General features: G+C 50.2%; 1 pseudogene; it reads right to left on the minus strand.

Moving 5' to 3' along the window:
• Window positions 1-10,307: 10,307 nt before the first annotated feature.
• The window catches only part of LOC146178030 (uncharacterized), a 44,013-nt pseudogene continuing 28,051 nt past the window's right edge, over window positions 10,308-26,269 (minus strand).

A 26,269-nucleotide genomic window follows, 5' to 3' on the forward strand; every position in this document is an offset into this window, starting at 1 on the left:
TTAATGTCCCGAACGGGACCTTTAAGGGTTAATAAATGATGATGATGATGATGATGAAGACCTTGAGGCAGAGCGGTAAAGCGCTCGGCTGGGGATCCAAGGGATGGAGGTTTCATTTCTGAATGGAGATTGCTAGGCAACGCCAGCAGAATATGGCGAGGATGCTGCGCAGCTGGCCATGGCTGAAGCGCTCGGTCTGGGATCCAAGGTATGAATGTTCGATTCCCCGATGGAGACTGATTTCTTTTTATATGGAGAGGAGGCGCATATCTCTTAAGCGCTGCTAGGCAACACCAGCAGAATTTGGCGAGAGGGCTGCGCAGCTGGCCTCTTGGCTGTGGCGTCACGGCACACGACACGCAGCATACGGCATACGCGAAGCTCGGCTCCGACCCTCGTAGGGAAGCTTTTCGCTTCACAAATTCCTGGGCCACTCCGTAAGGGAAGGGAGTAAGGCGGCAGTGAAAGCAGAAAGAGGTGCCATAATGATGGGCTACGTAAAACTTAGACCGCCTGAGGATCTTTAACATGCGCTGGCATCGCACAGGACACGGATGCCTCTTCATGTGTTGTGCAGTAAGGAAGGCGCAGTATAATTCGGGTGAATACTTAAACGCACTCATGGGCGTCCTGGTTTTCGCCTTCCTTCTGTAATGTTTGATGCCGATACCCAGGAAGGCAATGTGGACTATTCCATAGATCAGTCCTGGAGGTTGCAAGAGAATGCCGACGACCCTCCAGGAATATACCGGGAGCTCTGCCAGTGAACCCGACCGGACAGAGAAGAGGGCTCCATCGAGACACCACGGACTGCACCGAAAAGAAGCGAGTTATTAAACGCGGTTTTCTGACCCGGCTGTTTCATGAGGCAAATGAACTTTCGAATTCCGAAGGAGAAGATATTCTTACGTTAAAGCATATTCACGCAACGCTGCAAACGTACAAAGACTGCCTATGCATGCTAAACGAGAATTAAAGGTGACATTTGTGCAGAAAAGACCGTATCTGCCCTAGAGTATCACAAACGGGCTGTGCAGACAATCATGCTTCTTTGCTTCTACATCAAGACCCTTCAGGCTCATTCTGCCGACAGCCATTGTTCTACGAAGAAAGCAGATTTACCAGAGATTTTCGCCAAATCATCTTTCGACTGAACCATTTACTCTGTAACTGAGCTTAAAGAAAAGCAAGTCCAAAGTTCTACCACGGTCGCATCGGTGCATCACATCAATTTTCCCGAGTGGCTCCTAAGATATCATCGGAAGGACCTGACTACAATGAGATACCGCTCAGAGTCATGAATAAGAGTAACAAATTTAAGTAGGACCAGAGTGATGCCGCCAGTCAGCGGGGAGTGTCGCTGCCGTATTGTGGAAACACCTTTGGCAGAAGCACATTGAAACAAAGGACCGATACAGGTAGCGGCATCCCAGAGTAAAGAAAACATGTAGTCAATTACATGTATCAATAAGCGGATGAAGGATTCTGAGCAGTTTACAAGGACGCTTGCTGTCGAACCGCCAAATATAGAAGACTGCCAGCGAGCGCCTGATAAGAGACCTAGGGAGCGATCATTCAAAGGATTGTACATTGTCGGCTTGGAGAGGTACAAGACTTTCAAGGAGAATCTTATAGGGTGTAGCGAGGATTACCTCATACATCGCCCGTAGAAGCCATCAACAGAGGATGATGAAAGTATTCAGTGGCCCTGAGCTAATCAAGAAAGACTGTGAACAACACAGATACTCAGCCTACCTCGAAGAGCTCTGTATTGTAGATTCTGAGAAGCCTATGCGAGAGGCAGACCAGCAACAGTGATTCCAGTAGACACGCCAACCTCTGTAGACCTTACAAAATTTGTGATCGTGAGTGCGGAATTCTTCACTGTCGAAACTGACGCATAAATGTGCTAAGCACCTATCCAACCTCTCTTCGGGTCCGTCTTCCCGATTTTGCGGAGAAATTTTGAAATTGATCTGGGAGCCGGCCACCGCCACATTAGGCCTAGGCCTAACCATCACTCCCTCGACTTCACGGCCCACCAATGGCGGCATGCTGGGTACTGAAGATGGGACTACTGATACTCTATCGAGATGGGACCAGGCCATGGAGGCTCGACGCATGGCTCCCCCGATGTCCTCTCTGCCCAGCAAGCCACCACGAGTTTGACTCCTGAGCCCCCGAACGGCACATCCACACCGACGCAACCTATGCAAGGCAAGTCATCTTCAACCGTTCTAAAGCGTCCGCCACCTTTACCCAAGCACCCGACACGAGCCATTAAATTCGCGGAGGCCGCGACCTAATTAAACACAACGGGGATTATACACTGTGTTTAGAAACCTACGCACTGCAGCGACCGATAGACGCTGTGCTAGCACAGGACGCCATCTGAATCAACCCCAGGCACCATTCATTCACCATCAGCACGCCAGCCGAAAGCCGTGCCCGCCGATATGTACAACTAGCCCAAGTAGCACACATTAAGTGGCCCACCTGGGGCCCGTATGGGCAAGTTGGGCTTTGCCAACCATGATAACACCCATGAGGGCCCCCTTTAAGGATCAAGTGGGCAAGTCCAATTTGGACTTGCCCCTGCTTTTTTCTATCTGGGCATCATATAGGCGTGGAAAGGGCTGAGTACATTCTCCCCCATCTGGCCCTCAAGAGTCCCGCTAGGAGAATTTTAGGGCCGATGCAAAGAAAATTTGGGCTTTGTGTGCAAAAAGCCTTGGCTAATCTAATTGGGGCTACCCGCTCAAAAGTGCAACAGGTCCCGCATAGGACGCGGCGGGGCTAAATACGGGTATGCCCACGCATTTCCTATACGGGAACCTTGAGGGGTTCTGGGGGGAACATCAAACAGGAATGTAGGCTTCATGCAGAAAATTCCTGGGCTGTCCCAAATGGGCCTGTCCATCAAAAACCTAGATAATATCCGCATGGCCTGTAGCGGGCAGGAAAGTGTTCCTTCCTGCTTCTGCCCACATCGGTCTCTTGTGGAACACTTTAGGCACATATGGTGAAAATATGGGCCTAAAGGGAATAGTAGATGAACTAGCCCAAATGGGGCTGCCCACTTAAAAACTGAATAGGTCCCGCATGGTTTGTATCCGGGCTGAAAATCGGGCATGCCTCCACGCCGCCCACATGGGTATTTCTTGGGTTAATTGCAGGCAAATGCAACACATTTTCGTACTCCATGCGGTAAAGAAAAAGATAAGCCGAATTGAGGCTGCCCATGAAAGGCCGCAGTGGGCCCCAAATTTGCCGTAGGCGGGCTTACCGCTCTGAAACATTTTCACCCTATATTTCAGGCACCATTTCATTTATGAAATTCATCTTTTACTGGCCGCTAATTGCATCTTCTGGATTTTTCACATATCCGTGCCATGAATAAAAGCGATCTAATGTTACTCTAAAGACTACGTTAAGTTTGCAGTATTGGCAGCAAATATGCAGCAGTAACTGTTCCGCTTTACGAGTATGTACTGAACTACCTCAAATGTTTCCTGCGCCATTATTATTCTACATACACCACCGAGATAAATATTCAGACCAACCTTTGGGGGGTGATGTTGGCGAGCCTACATAATTGTAGTGAATTGGTAATAAATTTCTGTTATGTTACTGAGTGTCGAATACAAGATAAATAAATAGCGCTCAATGTTTCACACTTAATGATTAATGGAACTTGGGCAGCCCCGAAAATACAAGATTCAACACATGAGTGAAGCACGGGGGCGATCCCGAAACGGAATGGCCTCCTTAAAGCCCGCGCTAGAACAATTGAGGTATTGGAGGGATTAATCGACATTAAATTGAAAACTTTGATCAATGGAGCAGCACTGCCTTCATAAACGTAGGCGCCATTAACTATTCTTGTATGCTGCCCATATTCAGCTATCTGGGCTGAATGCGGGCAGCCCTATTTGGGCTGTCCACACGGGTGCAGATTGGGACCAATTGTGGCAAAATTGGGCAGCCCACGCGGGCCCCCTCTAGGTACGTATTGCAAATCCCGCATCGAGCCCGTATGGGCTGCCCCCACGGGCCCAACGTGGGCCCCCACGTTATAGCCCATTTTGTGCTACCTGGGAGAATATATAAAGATAATCGACCAAGTCTACCCAATGAACACATATATCGCTCCTCTGGACAAAATCATTCGAGGCATCATTTATAATGCTATCATCGACCCGACATCTGAAGAAATTTTTACACAGTTACAAACGTTCAACCAAAGCTCCTCTTATCTCATCACCGATGCACGCCAACTCGGATGCACCAAATCTGTTCTGTCCAACTTCATGAATACCAAATCGGTAGCTAAACAGCTGCGCTTCTGTGGAGCGGCCTACCATTGCCATCTATTCCTCGCCGTCGTCCGCGACATCGCAGCGACGTGTGCACAGCACCCAAAAAGGACTTATGCCAAAGACGTGGAGATACCCATTTACCGACCGGCCCTCCAACGTGTCCACCCCAGTGCATTCTATGCGGCGGCTCCCATTTTACAGGCTCCCGCGATTGCTCGGAGCAATTCAAAAGACCAGCCGACAAGAGAATGACAACCTCGACAGCTAGTGCCGACTTCGAGCAAACAACCCGGAAATCCCAGCGCAAGCACCCGACGAGTCCCATTAACCGCGTCCGCTCCAGGTGCACCGCGTCCGCCACTTCGACCAACCCCAAGAACCGCTCGCCGTCCTTCCCGCCCCTGACTGACCAGCCTCCGCCGGAAAATAAGGTGAGCTGGGGCCAACGATCTTCCTGCATGGTCCAAGAAAGTAAGCACCTTAAAGAAAAGCTGGAAACTCAGGGCAAGTAAATTCAGCAACAGAATGATCAAACAAAAAACTCAATGACCATATTGCAACGCTCACTCATCAACTGCAAGCGCTAATTCCCATGCTCTCCCCTGCAGAGGGAATTGAAAGTTCTTACACTCCCCTCCCAGGTCATCCTACCCCACTTCCACCTTGTCCTCTCACATACAACAACACAGCATCTACCGCTAAAACTCATACACCCGCCAAACGGAAGGCACCTCACCAAGACATTCCTACAGGGGTCGACTCCCAAAAGCCTGATCTGGTCGCCGCCATAGCTTTACTCGAAGACAAGCTTGGGGGAAAATTTTAACCTATGACCGCCAGCCAGAACGAATGGGCAGCTGGAGTAGATGCACGGATAGCGGTGCTCGAGCAGCAGATGCAGCAGCTACAGATCCAGATTCAAGCTGCTCTAGAAAAGCTACTCTCTACCCCAGTATATCAAATATTCCCACCCGCATCCTAGCCCTAATATGGCAGGATGTCGACAGGACATTTTGGTGTGCTAATTGAACTGCATAGGCTTTCGTTCCAAGCTTAGTAATCTGCAGCTCTACATTCAATCCCTTCCATCCGAAGAAACACCAACGGTAATCGCATTGCAGGAAACAAACTCCCCTGTGCAAAGGCTCAGTTACACTCCTCATACATCAACTAACTGTCATCCGTACAGACTGGAGACACTGGTTCATCGCAACTACACAGCAACTGATCACAACATGGGCGTTGTAGGTATCGACTTCCATTTGATAGAGCTGCTTTCCAAAGAGCGGAAAAGAACGAGTCCAATAATTCTGAATATATACAGCCCCCCGAAAGAAAAAATCTGCTCCTCTAATGGCGGCCATGAAAAAAAGCTCTTCAAAACAGCGGTAACCAACCGTTGATAGTTGCAGGAGAGTTTAATACCCGCCATATCGCATGGGGATACAAAACGACCTGCACTAAAGGCACCCGACTCTGGACACTTCTCCAAAATGAGGGCATACCCCTTGTCAATGTTGCACAACAGTACATGCGCATCGGCAACAGTGCAACAGTGTACAGAGCAACACCACCCCCGATCTTACACTCACGGAAAACATAGCACAATGCTATTGGATAAACACGGAAGCCTCTCTTGGTAGTGATCACTATATACTTGAGACCTCTTTCTCACTAGCCTGCAGAACCCCCGTGCAAAGCGGAAACTCAAAATCATCACCTGGGATCACTTTCGCGATCTTTGTACCGCCGCCCCGAAGTAAATTGACCACCTTACAAATTAGCTGGCTAACCTCAACAAGGATGTGAACATGGCCACATCAGAAATGCCATGCACACAAAAGTCGGAGGTGATTGACAGCCGATTACTCCATATGTGGGAAGCCCACTCGAGCTTACAGAAGGGATGGCTTAAAAACAAACACAATTGCACCCTGAAGCTACGCATCTCCGCTCTCATAAAAGAAATTGAGACGTACGCAGCACAGCTCAGTCACCAGCTGCTAACCAGCAAACTAGAAACTGCACTACCGAAATTTCAGCCGCCTCAGCAAAAGGAGGCGATGGAAAGCGACGCAGAGCCTAGCATGGAAAACAAACTAGAAGCTATGATGAGGAAGATACAGGAATCAATTCCCTCCATAGCATCACGACAGATAGCGAAAGCGATGACGATTCGCAAGTATGCTAACACAAGGAGACCCACGAATCCCGTAACTCACAAGATGCGTAGGGTGATCAGTGAGGGTGAGAAGTTACAGCAGCTCCCCCCACCCCAGAATAACAATCTCCAGGCACAACATGGCGGGACGAACTAAGGAGAGTCCTATAATTTTAACACAGTGGAATAGTCGAGGCTTTAAATCAAAGACTAAGAGAGCGGACCTTAGAATGCACCTTTCCACGTACGATCATACCCCGGCAGTGGTGGCCGTACAGGAGCCAGACGGGAACGCGAGCCTCACAAACTACAAAACGTTCCAACTCAAACCCCTAACATGCATCCTCGTGCACAAAACTTTCACAGACAATTTGCTAGATCTGGAATTACAAGCCAGCTTTTCATACGTGATGGTGACTCTCCTGCCCATAAAAAAGGATGATCCGCCGCTCCACATCCTGAACGTGTACTTCCCACATAAAGCAAAAAATGCAACCTTCTCCACGCTCTTGAGTAGGGCTATCAGGGAAGCGGGACGAGATCCGTTACTAGTGTTAGGAGATTTCAATGCGCAGAGCCTCTCATGGGGCTATAACCGAGAGGACTACGAGGACGGAAGCTAGCGGAGGCAGCGTCCACATTAGGCCTAACCCTTTACACCGACCAGGCGTACCCCACGCGAATTGGGAACTCGGCGCAGAGGGACACTTGTCAGGACTTAACTTTTTCAAAAAACGCGAGGCGAGTGCAGTGGACGAATACGGAGGAAACATTCGGTAGCGACCACTGTCTGATCAACATAACGATCCGCACTAAACGACTTACGAGTTAGACGGGGCAGACTAGGACGCCGGACTGGGCGAAATTCAGAAAAGAATATAATATTAGTGCTATCCAGGAGCAGGGATACCAAGCCTGCACTAAACAGCGGCTGACCAGTCTGCGTTCGACGGAAACGCGGGTAAAGCTCTCTGAGGTGGTGACGGATGTGGACACTCACCTCCTCCACCTCTGGGAAGCCAGACGCAGCATGGTTAAAAGATGGCGCAGGCAGAAACATAACCGCAAGCTAAAAACCCGGATCGCGCCGATAACGAATGAGACGGCAGAATACGCGGCGCAACTCGCGGATGTTAACTGGGTAGAGAGGTACAACGCGGCAGCTAGGTAGATGTCTTGCAAAAACACATGGCGTCTCTTCCAAGCTCTCATAGATCCAAACCAGACGCGCACCGAGTCGCAGAAACACCTGCAGAGAGCAATACATGCATTTCAAGGAAATACTGCCTAGTTAGCGCTGAAGCTCCGAGACCAGGACTTGAGCACGACCCAAGACCCAAGGAGAGAAGCTTACATGTACAGTGGAGACGAAAATGTTGAGTTAGATGAACCTTTCAAACTGTACGAGCTCAAGGTAGCCCTAGCGAGAATGAAACGCGGGACCGCGCCAGGAAGGGATGGGATCACGGTAAAACTCCTAGCAAACCTACCAGAGCACGCGTACCAATCCCTCCTAGAACACTTCAATTCGATCTGGACGGGCGAAGTTCTTCCCACCGAATGGAAGATGGCACTCATAACTTTCATCCCAAAGGCAGGCAGCGCCATAGATACGGACAACCTCAGGCCCATTTCTCTCACGCCGTGCGCGGGCAAATTGATGGAAACAATGGTCAGAGACAGACTTTCCGAGTATTTGAAAATAAGCGAGTCTTCGCCGACTCCATGTATGGCTAAATCGGCTCAGGACGTCCTGCTACAGCTTAACAAAGAAATATTAAATCCGATAGAACATCCGAACGGGGATAAGGTAGTGCTGGCCCTAGATCTGAAGGGAGTCTTTAATAATGTGACGCAGGAGGCCATCCTGACAAACCTTTCGGAGACGGGGTGTGGAAAGAACGCATTCGAGTATATAAAACGCTTCCTCTCAGACAGACAGGCCTACGTGAGGACCCAGAACGCAGAACACGGGCTTTTTATATTAGGCACGAGAGGTACACCACAGGGAGCGGTGCTATCCCCACTGTTTTTCAATATGGCAATGAAAAATCTCCCGGTCCACATGGAGAAAGTCTCGGGTGTGCAGTACGCGCTGTACGCGGACGACATCTCCATATGGGCCATGCGGGGCTCTCTCGGAAAAATGGAGGCCAGCTTGCAGGAGGCAGCCACCGCTGTGAATGAGTACGCGAAAAAATGCGGACTTCAGTGCTCACCAAAAAAATCCGAATTCGTCCATAATTGTATCTCCAAAAAATGCACAGACTAGATAGAATTGCGACTTGGATCAGAACCAATAACCGAGAGAGAGGAAATTAGAGTACTGGGCCTTTTCATTCACCAGCGTAAGCTAGCGACGACCACGCTCGACAAGCTAAAAAATGTGGGAGACCAGGTGGGCCGAATGGTCAGCAGAGTCTCAAACAAGAAAGGGGGACTGAGAAGCAAAGATGCTCTACGAGTGGCCAATGCCTTTGTAACAAGCAGAATACTGTACTGGACCTCCTATATTCATCTGAAGAAACACGACGAGAACACCATCGAGGTGATCACGCGCAAATTAGCGAAGAAGGCCCGCGACCTCCCTATAACCACGTCGAACCTGAGACTCCAAGGTCTGGGTACGATGAACACGTTCGAGGAGCTGAGAGAAGCCCACCTCACAAGCCAATGCACGCGACTATCGCAGACACCGTCGAGGCGACGCCTATTAACCCGTCTACACATACAACACACGACTGTAACCGAGGAAAGGGTAAGGCTTCCAGGGAGTGGCTATACGCCCTGCACGTAAAACCACTCCCCGCTAGTATGTACAAGGACGACCACGATGGTAGGCGCATGGCCAGGGCAGGGGCCTTAGCTCATCACTATGAAGGGAAACCCGGAGTGTACTATGTGGACGCGTCCGGCCCGCACCAAGGCCGGTGATACACGGCGGCAGTGATACACGAGTGCAAAACGGTAAACGGGCTCACATTTAAAGCCCGAAGCGTAACACGCGCCGAGGAGGTCGCCATCGCGTTGGCAGCAACACACTACGATTCCAAAACAAACATAATGGACTCGTGAGGGGCGTGTAGGAACTTTCAACAGGGCTGGGTCCCGTACCTGTCCTACCGGCTACTAAAAAACAGCTCGGACCTGGCCTACCGACTACTGCAAAACAGTTCGTACGTGGAGAGTCCATCCCGCCGCTTCATAGTCTGGGCTGCGTAATTCCGTCTCCTCAACAGTTGGGTCCCGCCACTTCTTCCTCCTCACTGGTTACTTCTCATCGTCTAGTCAAGGAAAGTTCTCAAGTAAGGAATTATAATCGAAACCCTGATTTGGACCTTTACAACTGCTAAAAAGCTTTCGATAATAATCATAGAAAGCAGCAAGAATACTAGGAGCAACACTATATGTGCAATCACCATACTGAATTTCCAATATTTCCTTCGTAAGAGCATTCTCTCTTTCATCACTAAGGGCCCGACGTGAAGGTTGCTCGTCAAGAAACCTTTGAGCCCTAGATGTTATTAGGGCCCCCTTGTCTTTCCGTCGCAAATTGTTGAAGCTCTGCCTTTACGTTATTAATTTCTTCAACATGGGCACCCGGGCTAACCCTCTCTAGCTCATGTAGCTCAGTTAGAGTGCGCCCAAGCTCACGAAGGTGGTGTCTTTTCAGGAACGCGATTCTTGCAGAGGCTTCAATCGCCAAGGTTTTGGTTTCCTGTCTAAACAAGTCCCATTTTTGAAAAACTGACAGATCATGGCGTGGTCATATGTCTTTCAAACGAGTAGGTACAGCACGCCTAAAGATTTCATCTGAGAGCAGACAGTTATTCATCTTCGACAGCTCCCACCGAGGGTGGAGTATCTGCCGGTTGTACCTCCCTACCTGAAGACACACCATACAATGGTCACTGAAGAAGATGGGCCGCACTCAGTAACCAAACACATTTGCTAATGTGTCTGCAGAAACATAAATTCTGTCAAGGCGGGCATTAGAGGAGAACTGAAATTGAGTGAAATGAATACTGTCGCCTTTTTGCTACCCCACATCCACAAGGTTATATTCACAAGCCAGATCGTTAAGTAATGCAGCACTAGGGTCATATCTCTTACATAATGCTGATCGGTCCTCATCCCTACAAACACGATTAAAATCTCCCAACAATATAATTTTGCGATCTGTGCACAAATGGTTAACTAATGAAAGAAAAAAATGCCTTCTATCTCGCTGTTTTACAGGGGCGTAAACACAAATAATTCGCCACTGCACACCTGAGATTGTGAGGTAACAGCATATATGTCGCCCCTCGTCATCTATGCAATAAGACATGGCTGTCATCTCTAGCGTTTTGGCCAGGAATAGCATACACCCTCCGGACAAGCCTCTAGCGTGGCTAACAATAATGTTATATTCCGGCAAAAACGGCTCAAGAGCAGCTTCCGTCTCTTCATCGGAGGACAACTTTGTTTCCTGAATTGCTGCAACAGACACACTCCATTTCTTTAACAGATGTCTTAACTGCTACTGTCTCCGACGATTACGCATACCCCTGATGGTAAGGGTAGTGACTTGATATGCTGCGACGCTAGCCATTTTTGGTATTAGTCCTTTTAAACATCATCTCCTGGAATGGGGTGGTCCGCCTGCAAATTGGCGGCCTTTCGAGCAGACATCGCCCTCCTCTTTAAAGTCACCCTTCCTGTGGCCTCTACACAGTGTGCCTTCTGGCCAGCACCATCGAGACAAACCTCATCATCTGCGGGACGCTTCAAAGTCACTGTGTTGTCCATGTCCTCCTCTGAGACACTCAAGGCTTCGGCCCACGAACCTGATTAGAGCACATCGCTCGCTGCCACACTGACAGCCGACAGAGAACCGGACGCACCAGAGATCGGCGCCACAGACGGTTCACTGTTACGCTCCAACGACGAAGGAGAATCAATGACGAAGGAAGATAGGCCAGCATTCACTGGCAGTATCTTCTCCATTGGCTCCACAGGAGGCATATCCAGACGTCCTTGAATGACAGGTGGTTCTTGGGCAGCAAGCGCAGCACTCTGAGTGGCACTCACAGGCGGGCCCGCTTCCGGTGGTTTTGGCTCTGGAGACGCTGGTTCTTGATTGCCAGTCACTGCAGATTCTTTTGTGTTGATGTGAGGTGCAGAAGGCTTCTGGTCCCCATCAATTTGAGGTTCACGACTTAACTCACCAGTTACATCAACAACCTCTGACACATCCATGATATGTTTGGACGCCACGTCATTTTCTCGTGACCACTGGCCTTGACGCAGTCTATCGCCATAACTTAATACACAGTTCTCCACAGTATGGACAAAGCGCCGGCAATGGGTTGCATCGAGGCGTTCGGCACTGACGCCGTACATGTCCTACCCGGCTGCATCGAAGACACAGTGGAGGTCTCCCTGGGATAAGAACTAATGCCTGCACCTCCACAAACATTAAGAGTGTGACGAATTGTACTTGCTGACACTCCGTCCTTGAGCGTGAGGGAGATTTCACGGTTCGCCATTTCCATGTGCTCCATCCCTGGGCACCGCCACTTTTCACGCTCCACAGATTGAATCGTTCCATAAGGCTCGAAAGCTTCCACAATCCTCCGGTGCTCCATAAAGCGGGGAAGCCAAAGGAGCTTAACCTTGACATTCTTTGTATCCGGGTCGAACACCATGATCCGAAGTCCTTTCACAGGGAACTCTGCTTTGTTAATTAGCTTCTGCTTTGAAGAACTACTCTCGCAGGTAACCATCCACACGTGGCTCATTTGGTATTGACCAATGCACAAAATTTCCCGGAGGTCCAAAATCTGTGCAAGTGCGTCTCGAAAGTCAGGTGAAAGTCGGTACGGGCGACGCTTAAGGTCGGCATGCAGGAAAACGGTATTAAGGGCAACATTACCGGTGCGCAGGCGTGGAAGGAGAACTTTGTACGTTTCGGTAGTGTCCTGAGGAGTCGAAAGGCCTCGGCCAACGGCCGATGCGCTGTTTCCAGCAAGCAAGGCTCTGACGCTCAGAACGGCTTCTTCTTGTGCGCCCTTCTGGCCATTGTTATTTTTACAATATTTCCGCTATCTGTCGCCAGGTGACGCTGCTCACAGGACCCTACCGTTGAGGGAACAGAATCACGCGTCTAGGCTCCGGCCCATTCTGGGCTAGGAGGAAATGAGGCAGCAGTTTCTTAAAGCCCTTAAAGTTTCTTAAAGCCCTATTACTCAAGCATGACAACACAATTGCATAGTTTAATTGTTTGTCTCGTGTGTTTTGTATCAGAGGTTACATGTGCTTTTCTTTATTATTTTGCAAGTGTTCTATACTGTATCACTAAGTTCAACAAACGGTTTTATTGATATCGTCTACAGCGGTATGTTTCATCTGTTTCATTAATTGCAGTTGGTTTATTACATAGCAATCCGCAATAAAATGCCAATCTTTTGTATTTCCTTTTTCCTATCCATAGTTATTTGGAGTGACTCAGTTTCACGCAATCAAATTTCTGTATTTGCGCGTTGTGTTTAAGATTCGAAGTGCTCTTTTGTATGTTTTGTATGCGTTTTTCAAACTGCACGCTGAACGTCATCCGGAGTGAAAGCCTTTGTCAGGCTCTGTAGCCTTTAGGTTTCGCTCCGGCTTTCTGTAATAGAAAGAAAGGAAGGAAAGAAAGAAAGATGTCGCCGCCCGCGCGCTTTCTAACCGGACAACCTCGTCTCCTTCCTGCTCAGAAGAATTCACATCAGCCTAGACTTTCAGAGAAATTACGCAGCTGTACCAAAACAGACACAATATTTACCCCCATCCGTGTAAGGGTTAACAAGAGCGGAGGAACGCGTGTTTCTTCGCCTCCTTACGAATACCATGATGTGCCCGACATCACTTAAACACTTTGGTAGTGCCTTCTCCGGGGAGTGCCTGCACTGTGGGGAAATATACTCGGACTTTTTCCACATGGTGTGGGCCTGCCCCTCCAACCCTGCCTTTGCACCTAACCAAAACAGCACCCGGGAGGACTGGGAGGCGACCCTACTCGCCTGCTCCGACCTGAAAGCCCAAACCGCTTGGTTAAACGAGCAATGGCGGCAGCGGAAGCCGCTGGGGTCCCGTACTAGTGACTCCACCTAGTGTTTGTGAGGGGAAGGGCACTAAGCCTGACGCCAGAGCAACCTTCATGTAATTTTATATTTTATTAAACGTTTTCACCACCACCACCACCAGCAATGGGGTAAAGTATGCGACCGCCTTGCTGGAAACCTAGGACGTAAGGCGCGTGGCGGTTGCTACAATGCCTTCTTGAACGCGATCACGCCAAGAATGTGCAGAAAAAAATGTGACTCGTCTTATCCACGGCATAGACATGGAGAACGACAATATATATTCAATCGTTAAAAGATACATACCTCAAAACCACACCAAGGACACCCTTACCACAGTACCTTGGAGCCCAAAACCATGAGCTAGACGAAGACATCACAAAGTATGAAATCAGAGCAGCCATGCTCAAACTCCGCACTACGTCTCCTCCAGGAGCCGATCAGGTCACGAAGAAAACACTTAGAAAACTTGATGAAACCTCAATCCAGGCAATAAAGGAACACTTTAACAAACCCTTGCAGAAGGAAACGCTTCCCTCAGAGTGGACACATGCTCAGGTTACCTTTATTTCTAAACCCGGTAAACCCCTCACTCTATCAACCCTTAGACCCATTTCGCTAACTTCATGTCTTAGTAAACGTTTTGAACATGTTGTCTTGAATCGGCTACATACACACATGCAAACCCGTGACCTTTTTCCTCACACAATACTGGGTCTTCACAGGCACTTATGCACCCAAGATGCCATGCTACAGATATCCGAAGAAATTCTCTATCCCCGACAATGCAAACGCACAACAGCATTGCTGGCTCTAGACTTGAAAAAGGCATTTAACACTGTCTATCACTCCACTACTTTGGATGCATTACCTAGTCTGAATATGGGAAACAGAACACATGCTTACATTTCAGCCTTTCTCCGGAATAGCACAGCGACAATTCGGTTCGGTCCTCTCAAAACCCCCAGTTTTACCCTTGGTAATAGAGGCACCCTGTAGGGATCAGTCCTTTCCCCTTTTTTATTTAACATCACACTCTTCCTCATGGCTAAAAAGCTATCACAGATCCCAAACCTCTCTCATTCTCTACATGCAGATAGGGGAGCGAATTCCGTCATCAGACCCCGAAGGCCGGAGCTCCTGCGATGGACAGACGTAGACACAAGATGGCGCCAGTCGGAACTCAATAAGCGGCTACTAGAGGTCATGGTTATTAAAAGATGTTTATTGCAATTATTGCAGTTACCGGAAGATAGTGAATTATTCTACTTCAGCCCATTAGCAAAGTTTATTTCATCACATGCCGCTAATTCAAGTAACCAGTCAACGTTTGTTAAATTTTATGCATTGAGATCAAGATGCGCTATACTCCAAAATCTCAGCTCTTAATTCCCTGGAATATTTAGGCCTGTGATTATGATAACTTCATTATATCCCATGCATATTAGTGGTAATTGCGCCGATTCTTAGCGAAAACAACTATCTCTACCAGCACAGAAAAACAATGGATATCATTGAAGCAAACATCCACAAAAAGAAGTCTTCAACCTCAATGCAATAGTTATTCACTAAAGACATTAGGAATGATGGGAATGATGTTGTGTATATTCTAATTCAGCTGAGGCTGCTGTGGCTGCACACATGTCGTACATCAAAAGTTTAACTCAATTTACAAAAAAAATCTAAACAACCAATCCAAAATAAGTTTTTCTAAGTTTGAAGATTAGGAAGAGCCAAAACACTAAAAATTGGCAATCTTGAAAATGTTTTTAAGCTAAATATATTACTTGAACCAGGAATATTTGTGAGCGACGTGGTCCTTTTGAAGAATGAAGGCGGAAATTCAATGTCTCTTTTTTTCTTGTGCGGGAAATAAAGGCATAGCCTTCATCCCCAACAACAATAAAAATATACACATACCTTGAAAACGTGCAGATGGTCTGCTTTTAGCTCAGTGATGTCTTGCATATTGTTAGGAAAACCACACTGCTCAAAAATGGTTTCTCCCTTAAATATTCATGCATCATATCTGTAGCCAAGCAGAGACTCCAAGAGCGGCAATAAAATCCAGTTTATCGCATTTAGAAAATGCGGTGACCTTTGAGCGGCTTTCAGGTAGAATTAGTTATCCTCTTCTGTGCAACTCCAGGCTAATTTAGAATGAAATGACCCAAATTCAACTTTCTTCAGCTCGCTCATCGTGCACGAAATCTCCTGTGACTTAAAAGCGGACTCATAGAAGGTATACGCACTCTCATTCGCTGTAGGAGAGAGAACTTCTGCTGCTAAATCGAGTGGTGCCATCACGAGACTACTCATTTTAAAACGAAACCCATGCTATTAAAGGCATCTGGTTCAATTCCAGTCAACGTTGCCGCAGTAGTACCAGTCACAGGTTCTACGACACGTGTTCAAACTAGGCTACACTGAAACTATTTTATTGGTCTAAATCGAGCTAGTTCCATTCCGTCATCACTAATCACCGCCTACTAAACAATCATTCACACTATTAATCATCCTCAATCAATCACCCGAAAGTATACATGTATCATGCAGATTCCATACAAGGCGCCCGTCATTGTTCTGTACCATTGATCATAATAAAAATTGGCTTTGGCTTGACCAATGCCATCCCGCGGGTATAATTGTGGAAGCGCTCTTCTCACTGTTTCGATGTTTCCGCTGGATCCTCGGCTTTTCTCCTGTCTTGCTGTCAACTGTAACTTCTCCTTGTCAACTGTAACTTCTGGACCCGACGAAGTTCGATGATTTGCTTGCCTAAGGCGCTCAGTCTCTGATCGGCTACACTTCTCCATGGCTGACTGCTCGTTCCGGAGCATCGGAAGAGCAATGACGTCATTTCGCATGTGCGGTGCGGCAATCGCTGTTGCGGCGGCACCTCTCAAGTCTTCCGCGCAGTGGAGGTATAGGTACTATAGCGGAGGAGCCGGCGGTGGCCCCTATTGTTTAATACCTATCGGGGTTCATTCCCGTGCTACATATAATTATAATTGGTTTACAGGAAAAGAAAGGCGCGGTATCTGTCACAATTATTCCGGTAGTTGTGTTTGGACGGAACACCGTCGCGCTTGTCGCGCTGCGCTCCTTGGATAAGTTCAAGTCTCCTCGGGAATGCTGACGGCGTCCGAGATTGCAGCGCTCCGTTTGGTCCCAGCGGCTGTCCGCTCGGAGGACCACCTCTCTCTATGGAAAGCGAGCCGCGTTCATCACACCTCGCCTTCTAGCCACCCTACCATAGTGGAGAACTACAGTGAAATTTCGACCACCCGGTGATCTTTAACGTGCGCAGACATCGCACAGCTCACGGACGCCTCTCCATTTTGCCTCTATCAAAGCGCAGCCGCCGGCGGTTAGGTTCGAGCCCAAGTACTCTGCCTATAACTACGCTAAACTTTGATGCGTTCAACTGAATGCTGGTTGAGTTCAATGTAGGAGGAGGCGGACGATAGATTTATAATAGCTGAGGAAGTCAGGAAGGTAGGCTCCTCCGCGCTAGGTGGCGAGGAGCCCTTGAGCTCTGACGACCTCGGTTACGCGCTCGATAGCCCGCAGTTGGATTAGCCAGTCCGGGCTAAGCATAGCAGCCTCCCACTGCCCGCAGGTGGGAAAGCTGCAGACCGCGCGGAGGGTGGTCTTGTGGGCATGCATATATTGTCACGGGTTCTATCGCTACCCGGACGGCAGTCCAGAAGGACAGGGTCAAATGATGGGGTTGAGGCACAGGAGGCAGAGAGCAGGCGCTTGACCAGGCAAAAGCAGCGGCGTCCCAGAACCACGCGCACTTCGCAGAACTTCTTCTTCATCTCCCTCGAGAACTGACACGGTTAGCGCGGGTTACACTACTCCTCCCCCTGAAAGGCGCATCGTCCCTATGCGCGCTCCAGCGTAACTGAAACGTTAAATCGAGCAGAGCTCAGAGTCAGAGTACGTGGTTCTAGCGTTCACAGAAAGTTTTGAGGCGCACCACATGCACCACTTCAAGATGAGGGGGCCGACGAGATGTGCTCGGAACAATCGGAATCACCTCGTAATTCACGTCGCTTATGCTGCGAACGACCTCGTCTGGGCCAAAGTAACATTTTAGCAGCTTCTCGCTGAGACCGCGACGGCGAACGGGAGTCCACACCCACACTTTATCACCAGGTGAAAAATGAACTTCACGATGCCGGAGGTTGTACCTGCGTGCATCGACGTGCTGGCGGTCTTGGATGCGTAGTCCTGCCAACTGTCGGGCTTCTTCTACGTGCTGGGTTACGAGTTGGACATCGTCGTAAGAGTAGGCCTCCGGCTCATGGGGAAGCATGGTAATCACCTCTCGGCCATGCACCAGGCGGAACGGCGAAAACCTTGTTGTTTCCTGAGTTGCGATTTTATAAGCGAAAGTTACGTAGGGAAGAATCTCGTCCCATGTACGGTGCTCGACGTCCACATACATAGATATCATGTGGCCATAGTCTTAAGGCGCTCAGTGAGCCTATTCGTTTGAGGGTGGTATGCGGTAGTTTTGCGGTAGTTTTGCGGTGGTGCATGTTGCTTAAACGCAAGATCTCTGCCATTCGCTGGGACACGAACACGGCACCGCGATCTGTGATCAAGACTTCAGGAGCACTGTGATGGAGGACGATGGACTTGGCGAAAAACTTCGCTACATCAGCCGCTGTTGCAGAAGGTAAAGCTCGCGATTCAGCATACCGTGTGAGGTAATCCGTAGCAACAGCAATCCAGCGGTGTCCCGAGTTGGACGTAGGGAAAGGTCCGAGCAGGTCCATGCCTACTGCTGGAACAGAGTCATAGGCGGCGGAATGGGGTGAAGATGTCCTGCCGGTTGTATGGGCAGAGTCTTACGTCTTTGACATTCGCGGCAGGTCCTGGTATAGTGACGAACAGTCTTAGCAATTTGAGGCCAGTAATACTTGGAACGAATTCGTGCGAGTCTTCGGCTGTATCCCAAGTGCCCGGAAGTTGGCTTGTCATGACAGGCGTCCATATTTCATTACGTAGGTCAGCCGGAATAACCAATAGCCAAGACCTCGCACTCGCTGCGAAGCTCTTTTTGTATAGCACATTGTTGCGAAGACGTAATGCGGGTAGAACGCGCAAGAAGACGTGTGGAGTGGTGCCTTCTTGACCTTCCAGATGGGCGATTACTTCACGGAGTTCAGTGTCGTGTCGCTGCCGCGCTGCCATATTGACCGTGCTTTTGGTACCTATAAAAGCATCTTCATACTCGTCGTCTTGACCGTCTGTGAGGTTATTTTCTTTAAATCTTCTGGCCACCTTGTTCTGTGGTTTATTCATAGACAGCAATCTAAATAGATGACCAGATCGACCAATCTAACGACGAATATTTTTATGTATACACATGGACGGGACGAGAGTAGGACAAGCAAGTAGGAAGAAGACTAAACACTAAATCATCTACAGTCACCAGTTCGTTGGGTGGAGAAGCCGGTGCAGACGCTCCGGGTGGTCAGAGTTTTGCAGGATCGGTGCAGTAAGGCCTCGGTAAGCCCAGCGGAAGGCTAGGCCACTGGACGGGGCCCAGTAGGGGCAAGAGGCCTCGGGTTGCCTTTCCACGGCCGATGCTTCAGGCTTCCCCGACGTGCCAGGGGCCCAGCACAACGCCGAACGCCCGTGTCGGTGATGAGCCGCAGTTACAGCAGCGGCGATGAGCTGCAGCTGCAGCACTCCCAGGTCTGATCCCCCGGGACAGGAGGAGGGCCAGGACAGGATGCAGTAGGCGGCCGCAGGTCTGGATCCCCGGGTCAGGCCTGGCAGAAGACGCACCGCTCCGAGCTCCTTGGACGACCGAACAAAAGCCCCGCTGCTCGCCTGTTCTCCCCTGCTGGTGCCTCGCGCTCCTCGAGCCAACCTCCACGTTTTCCTCTTCTTTCTCCAAACGTGGTTTTCTTTCTTCGTCTTTTATCAAATTATCACATGTTCTTCACTTGGACAGCCGGTCGGCTCCGCTGCTCACCTGTTCTCCCCTGCTCGTGCCTCGCGCTCCTCGAGCCAACCTCCACGTTTTCCTCCCCTTCTTTCTCCAAACGTGGTTTTCTTTCATCGTGTTTTATGAAATTATCACATGTTCTTCAAGAATATACCCCCCCTTTGAGAAGTTTTTTTTTTTCGGAAAAAAAAAACTTGGGGCCATGACACTGATGCACTCTTTCGGAGGACCGCACACCACAACACTGCTGCACCCATCACTGCACACCCCACAGAGTGGCCACACCATTGCTGTTGTCTTCTGAGAGACTGAGTCACTCGCGCACACAAAATAAAAAAAAATTGCACTATTACAAGTAACATTAACACTCAACACTTGTCAGAAGAAATAAACTCCTAGAAACATACTATGAACAGCACGACGACCCCTCCAGAAGCTTTGTATGAAATGTGCTCTAAGACGATATATCTCCAACGGCGTTGGAAGACAGCACAGAGATTAAAGGCCCACTGTCCACCCTCCGGTCGAAAATATTTTCTTCCCCGGTGACTGTGAGACTTCGCCCCTAGAACGCAAGGCCGCAAAATGTTTTTGAAAAGAGTAACTAATAACGCAGTTACAGCCACCGCAATCACCCGATTCTGTCATGCCTCTCTCCTTCCATTTCCTCGCAAAGGTTTTTCACTCTCCTGCCCGAGGCCGTCTAGCCTCCGCAATACAAATTCCCCTTCCTCCTCCGCGTTTGGCGGGAGGTGGGGCGTGGCTCTCCGCGAGCGCCAAAAAAAAAGAAACGGTCGAGGGAGCGCGCGCCGCTGGATTCAGCCTGGACGTGGCGAGGGAAAAGCGCGCTGCGAGCGGTAGACACCCACCCTTCTCCCGTCAGTCAGCGAGACGGACCAATTGACGTCGTTCCCGGTACGTACGTCATTATCGTGGCCCGTCGAGCCAGCGCAGGAAACGGGGAATATGGCTTCCCGGAGGAGAGCATGAGATAGCTTTGAATTGTATTTTCGATGCTATGCGGCGCGCGTGTCACAGTAGCATTTTGCACAGACTATCTCCGGTACCTGATCGAAACACTGGGCTCTTTTGCTTAAAAGGGCCTTCCCTGGACAGTGGCCCTTTAACAGTGTCTCCCGTATCATTCTCGATTCCCCGCCGGGGTGGCGCAGTGGTTACGGCGCTCGACTACTGTTCCCGAGGACGCGGGATCGAATCCCGGCCTCGGCGGCAGCTTTTTGGTGGAGGCGAAAAACAAGGCGCCCGTGTGCTGTGCGATTTCAGTGCACGTTAAAGAACCCCAGGTGGTCGAAATTTCCGGAGTCCTCCACTGCGGCGTCTCTCATAGCCTGAGTTGCTTTGGGACGTTAAATCCCACAAACCAACCAACCATTCTCGATTCACCAGTTCACTATTCTGTATCGAGTCTCGGTTCCCCAGTCCACTCTGGGACCAAGGTTCTTCACTGAACGTTGACAACGGAGTTTTCGACTCGACGTTATTAAGAACTACGAAGGATGAAGCTTGTAGGGCATTCAGTGGATGGCGCTCTTCGTAGCTTTTTGTGTTAATGGACATGCGTCCTAATGGAGCGTTCCTCAGGTTTCCTTTCGGCACAGTCCTCTGACATGCATCGAAGACGATGACTAAACACTAGGACGAAGTAGGACGAAGACTAAACACTAAATTGTCTATTCACCAGTTCGTTGGGTGGAGAGGCCAGTGCAGACGCTCCGGGTGGTCAGCGTTTTGCAGGGTCGGTGCAGTAAGGCCTCGGTAAGCCCAGCGGAAGGCTAGGCCACCGAACTGGGCCCAGTAGAGGCAAGAGGCCTCGGGTTGCCTTTCCACGGCCGCTGCGTCAGGCCTCCCCGACGTGCCTGAGCTTAGCACGGCGCCCGTGCCAGTGAAGAGCTGGTGCTGGGGCACTCCAGTGCCTGACCACCGTTCTGAGCTTCGTGGACAACAGGAGAACAGGACAGGAAACGGCCGGCAGGCCCCAGGTCCGGATCCCCGGGTCAGGCCTGGCAGAAGACGCACCGCTCCGAGCTCCTTGGACAGCCGATCGGCTCCGCTGCTCGCCTGTTTTCCCCTGCTCGTGCCTCGCGCTCCTCGAGCCAACCTCCACGTTTTCCTCTTCTTCTTTCTCCAAACGTGGTTTTCTTTCTTCGTCTTTTATCAAATTATCACATGTTCTTCACATCGTCATATGCTGATTCTATAGGGGCTCTCGAGAGGCAGTCAGCATCTGTGTGCCTGCGACCGGACTTATAAACTATAGTAGCATCGAATTCTTGCAACCGAAGGGCCCACCATGCAAGTCGCCCTGAAGAGTTTCTCAGAGTGCTGAGCCAACATAGAGAGTGACGATTGGTAACCACCTGAAATGGGCGTCCGTACAAGTAGGGTCTGAACTTATTAATCGCCCAAACTACCGGGAGGCATTCTTTTTCAGTGGTCGAGTAGTTAGCCTCCGCCTTCGATAATGTTCGACTTGCGTAAGCGATTACACGCTCGGTCCCGTTCTGTTTTTGAATGAGCACGGCTCCGAGGCCTTAGTTGCTGGCGTCTGTATGAACTTCAGTATCGGCGTCCTGGTGAAAGTGCCCGAGTACAGGGGAGGTCTGTAAGCTTTGTTTAAGGCGGTCGAATGCACGCTGCTGTTCATCCGACCACTGGAAGGCGACGTTCTCCTTCGTGAGATGAGTAAGTGGTGCAGCGATATGAGAAAAATTGGGAACAAAGCGCCTATAGTAAGCACAGAGGCCCAGAAACCTCCGTAAGGCGTTCTTGTCCGCTGGTGTAGGAAAGGAGGCGATGGCGGCTGTTTTATCGGGATCTGGACGAACACCCGCGCTACTGACGACGTGGCCAAGAAATTTTAATTCATCGTAGGCAAACTTGCACTTTGTTGGCTTCAGAGTGAGGCCTGCGCTTCTTATAGCTTGTAGTACTGCTCTCAGGCGAAGAGGATGATCGGAGAACGGGCTTGAGAAGATTACAACATCGTCAAGGTAGACCAGACAAGTTTGCCACTTCAGTTCGGCCAAGACGGTGTCCATTACGCGCTGAAAGGTTGCTGGGGTGGTACAGAGGCCGAACGGCATCACTTTAAACTCATATAGACCATCCGGGGTGACAAAAGCAGTCTTCTCTCGGTCGCGCTCATCAACTTCGATTTGCCAGTAACCACATTTCATATCTATGGGTGAAAAGTAACGGGCATGTCGTAGATGATCAAGCGCGTCATCAATGCGAGGAAGGGGATAGACATCCTTCTTGGTGACGTTGTTGAGACGGCGATAGTCAACATAGAATCGAGGAGTGCTATCCTTTTTCTTTACTAGTACCACTGGCGCTGCCCGTGGGCTGTGCGAGGGTTGGATTATATCGTCGCCCAGCATTTCTTGCACTTGGTTCTGAATAACTTAACGTTCTTTGAAAGAAACACGGTAAGGCGACTGACGAACAGGGTGAGCAGCGTCATCGGTAATTATTCTGTGTTTGGCAATGGTCGTCTGGCGAACTCCGGAAGAAGTAGAGAAGCAGTCTTCGAACTGTGCAAGCAGCGCTATCAATTTGGCCCTCTCGCTCACAGAGAGATTAGGTGCAATGATTACACCCAAAGGTGCATCGTTCTGCTGCAACGAGAAGGAGGAGAAAGCACTTTCGGACAGGGCAACAACTTGAATAGAGGCGGTAATGCTCTCCATGATACCAAGAGCCACACCTTTCGTAAGGCGCTGTGGAGTGCCACAAAAGTAGGTGACTAGGACATTGTACGCAGCCAGTATCCAGCTGCGCGATACCTCGAGCAACACTAAGACCCCATTCAAGAAGCAACTGAGCACTTCCTTCCAGCAGAACTTCGCCAGAAGCAATGTGGTCGGACGTGACAGGGAGCATAGTGGGCGTTGGTCGGTTGTCCTCCACGCGTCAGCATTGCTCATCCATTGCTGCTGGGGACGAAGATCGTACACAGGGATACGGGGTTGTGCAGGAAAGTACTGACGGCGAGCAGGAGGCGGTGGTGGCTGCTGCGGCGGCGGGCGACTAGCAACGGACACGTACGTCTCAATGGACTGAGTATGTGAAGAAGCAACGGAGCACTGTGGATAAAGGGCACGTTGTACTTCTTCGCGGACAGCATCCCTGAGGGCGCAGGATGCCGTACCATCAGCAGGTGGAAGCAGCTGCCGTATTTCCTCGCGTACAACTTCGCGGATGATCTCGCGTAGGTTTGCGGTGTCGAGGGAACCAACAGGAAAGCGAGCAGCTGAAAGGTTCGAAACGCTGGGACCTCCAGCAAGGCGACGATAATGGTCCGCTCGCGTAACCAAGGCTCGCTCGATGTCCGTCGCCTCATTTATAAATTGTGCCACTGTAGTCGGCGGATCATGAATAGGCCCTCCGAAAATGTCACTCTTGATGCCCCGCATGAGTGCACGCACCTTTTTTTCCTCGGTGGCACGGGGGTCGGCACGGGAGCTAAGTCGTAGGACGTCTTGAACAAAACTCGTTACCGTTTCGTCGGGTCGTTGTACTCCTGTTTGCAGAAGGGCTTCTGCTCGCTGTCGCCGATACCGATTGGCGAACGTCCGTCGCAGCTCTTCCTTACAGGTGCCCCAGGATGTAAGGGAGGCCTCGTGATTTTCGAACCAGTGCCGAGCCGTATTGTCCAGGCAGAAATACAAATTCTGAAGACAGTTTTCGGCATTCCAGCCATTGTGGCGGGCGACACGTTCGTACTGCTCCAGCCAATCCTCCACATCTTCGGAGGCATCTCCATGGAACGTGGCAGCCGCTCTAGGAGCCATCGGCAGGTACACCACGGACGGTGCAAAAAACGAGTCCGTCTGTTGACATTGGGTCGTGGTACTCCGGGCCATTGTAAGTCGTGAAGAGCCTGAGTTCGGCAACAGACCAAATTCAGGAGCAAGCCCTTGAAGTCGCCGGCTGGCACGTATCTCGGCCTCCTCGTCGAAGGGGCGGCGGCTGAGACTGGGGGCGAACTCAGAGTAGCGGGTTTTGAGGGGCTGTGCTGCATTTACCCCGCACCTCCACCAGAATGTCGCGGGTTCTATCGCTACCCGGACGGCGGTCCAGAAGGACAGGGTCAAAGGACGGGGTTGAGGCACAGGAGGCAGAGAGCAGGCGCTTGACCAGGTAAAAGCAGTGGCGTCCCAGAACCACGCGCACTCCGCAGAACTTTGTCTTCTTCTCCCTCCAGAACTGACACAGTTAGCGCGGGTTACAATATTATGTGGTGTACCTTGGCCTTCTGGTGGCATAAGTATACAGTAACGGGTCTAATTCATGGTATTTAATGGCGTAGGCTACTGCATTTGAAACGGAATGCGTCTAACTTTCGCAAGGTTAGCTACTCTGCCTTTGTGAGAGATTTCTTTGGTTTGGTTTGTTGTGTTTAACGGCCTAAAGCGACTCAGACTGTGCAAGACGCCATAGTGGAATACTCCGGAAATTTCGACCACCTGGGGTTCTTTTACGTGGACTGACATCACACAGCACACGGGCGCCTTGCTTTTCGCTGCCAAGGAAAAGCGGTCGCTGAGGCCCCATATTATGTGGTGTACCTTGGCTTTCTGGTGGCACAAGTTACAGTAAGGGGTGTATAATGCAGGGTATGCACGGGCGTAGGTTACTGGATTTGAAAGGAATGCATCTGTAATTTTCGCCAGGTGACCTCCTCTCCCTTTGTGAGAGATTCGTATCCCGGAATTGTAGGGTACATGCTTGACGGATGTGTAGGGTAATTTCTTGATACAAACCCACACGATCCCAGGTGTTCCAATTAGCTATATTTATTGGTGATTCGTTTGAGAGGCAAGCTGCATTTTGAGTGCTATAGGGATATCCTGCCTTTGCTGTAATTTTGTATTGCGGTTTTCGAGTCGCTAATTATATGAAGGGCTGAGGTAACGCTTATCGCGAGGGCGGTCGCAGCCGCCTCCGCTGCCTCCGGGTCGTTGTCATTGGTAATGACCACGGAGTACGATAGACAGGAGCGCTGACTCCGGTTTTGGGAATGGCCACATTTCATTCATGCATTCATAAACCTAATTCATGAGGATGACCTGAGGCCTAGAGGTGAAGGGGGTGGGTTAGGTGAGGTTGAGGGCGCCAGACTCTGACGTGAAGTCTAGCAGGGCACTAAGCTTGCGCTTGGCATTGGTATTGGGGGCTGTCCAGTCTTCGTAACTCTGAATGTGGTGAGCAGATGTGTAGCGTGCGCGGAGGCCAGCCGTGCCAGGACAGGTCCAGACCAAGTGCTGCAGATCAACGGAGTCAGCAGGGCAGTTGGGGCAGCTGATCTTGGCTCGGCGCCATTGACTCAGGATGTCCGGTGTGTACGCTGCACCGGCTCGCGCCTTGTGAGTTAGAACTTGGGCTGGACGAGAGAGGCCGGAAGGGATCGGAGGATTAATACCGGGGACAAGGTCCCTCAACAAACCCCTCCGCTCATGTTTAAGCCGCGTGATGACAGAGTCCGGTATGATGAAGGAGACGGGAGAACAGTAAGGGTGGTCCGAATTGGACGGGCCCACATCAAGGCTATGCCGACGGTCTTCCTCTAGCTGCGCGCCAGCGGCCTCGTGGGCCATTCTGTTCCCAGTTACTTGTGCGTATGTCCAAGTATCCAATGAATTCGTACCGAGACTTGTGAGGTCTCTCGCAGGTATCGGCAGCGCTCTTTGAA

Source organism: Amblyomma maculatum, chromosome 10, assembly GCF_055883805.1.
Source record: "Amblyomma maculatum isolate TAMU_Amacu chromosome 10, ASM5588380v1, whole genome shotgun sequence".
In the NCBI taxonomy this organism is placed as follows: Eukaryota; Metazoa; Arthropoda; class Arachnida; order Ixodida; family Ixodidae; genus Amblyomma; species Amblyomma maculatum.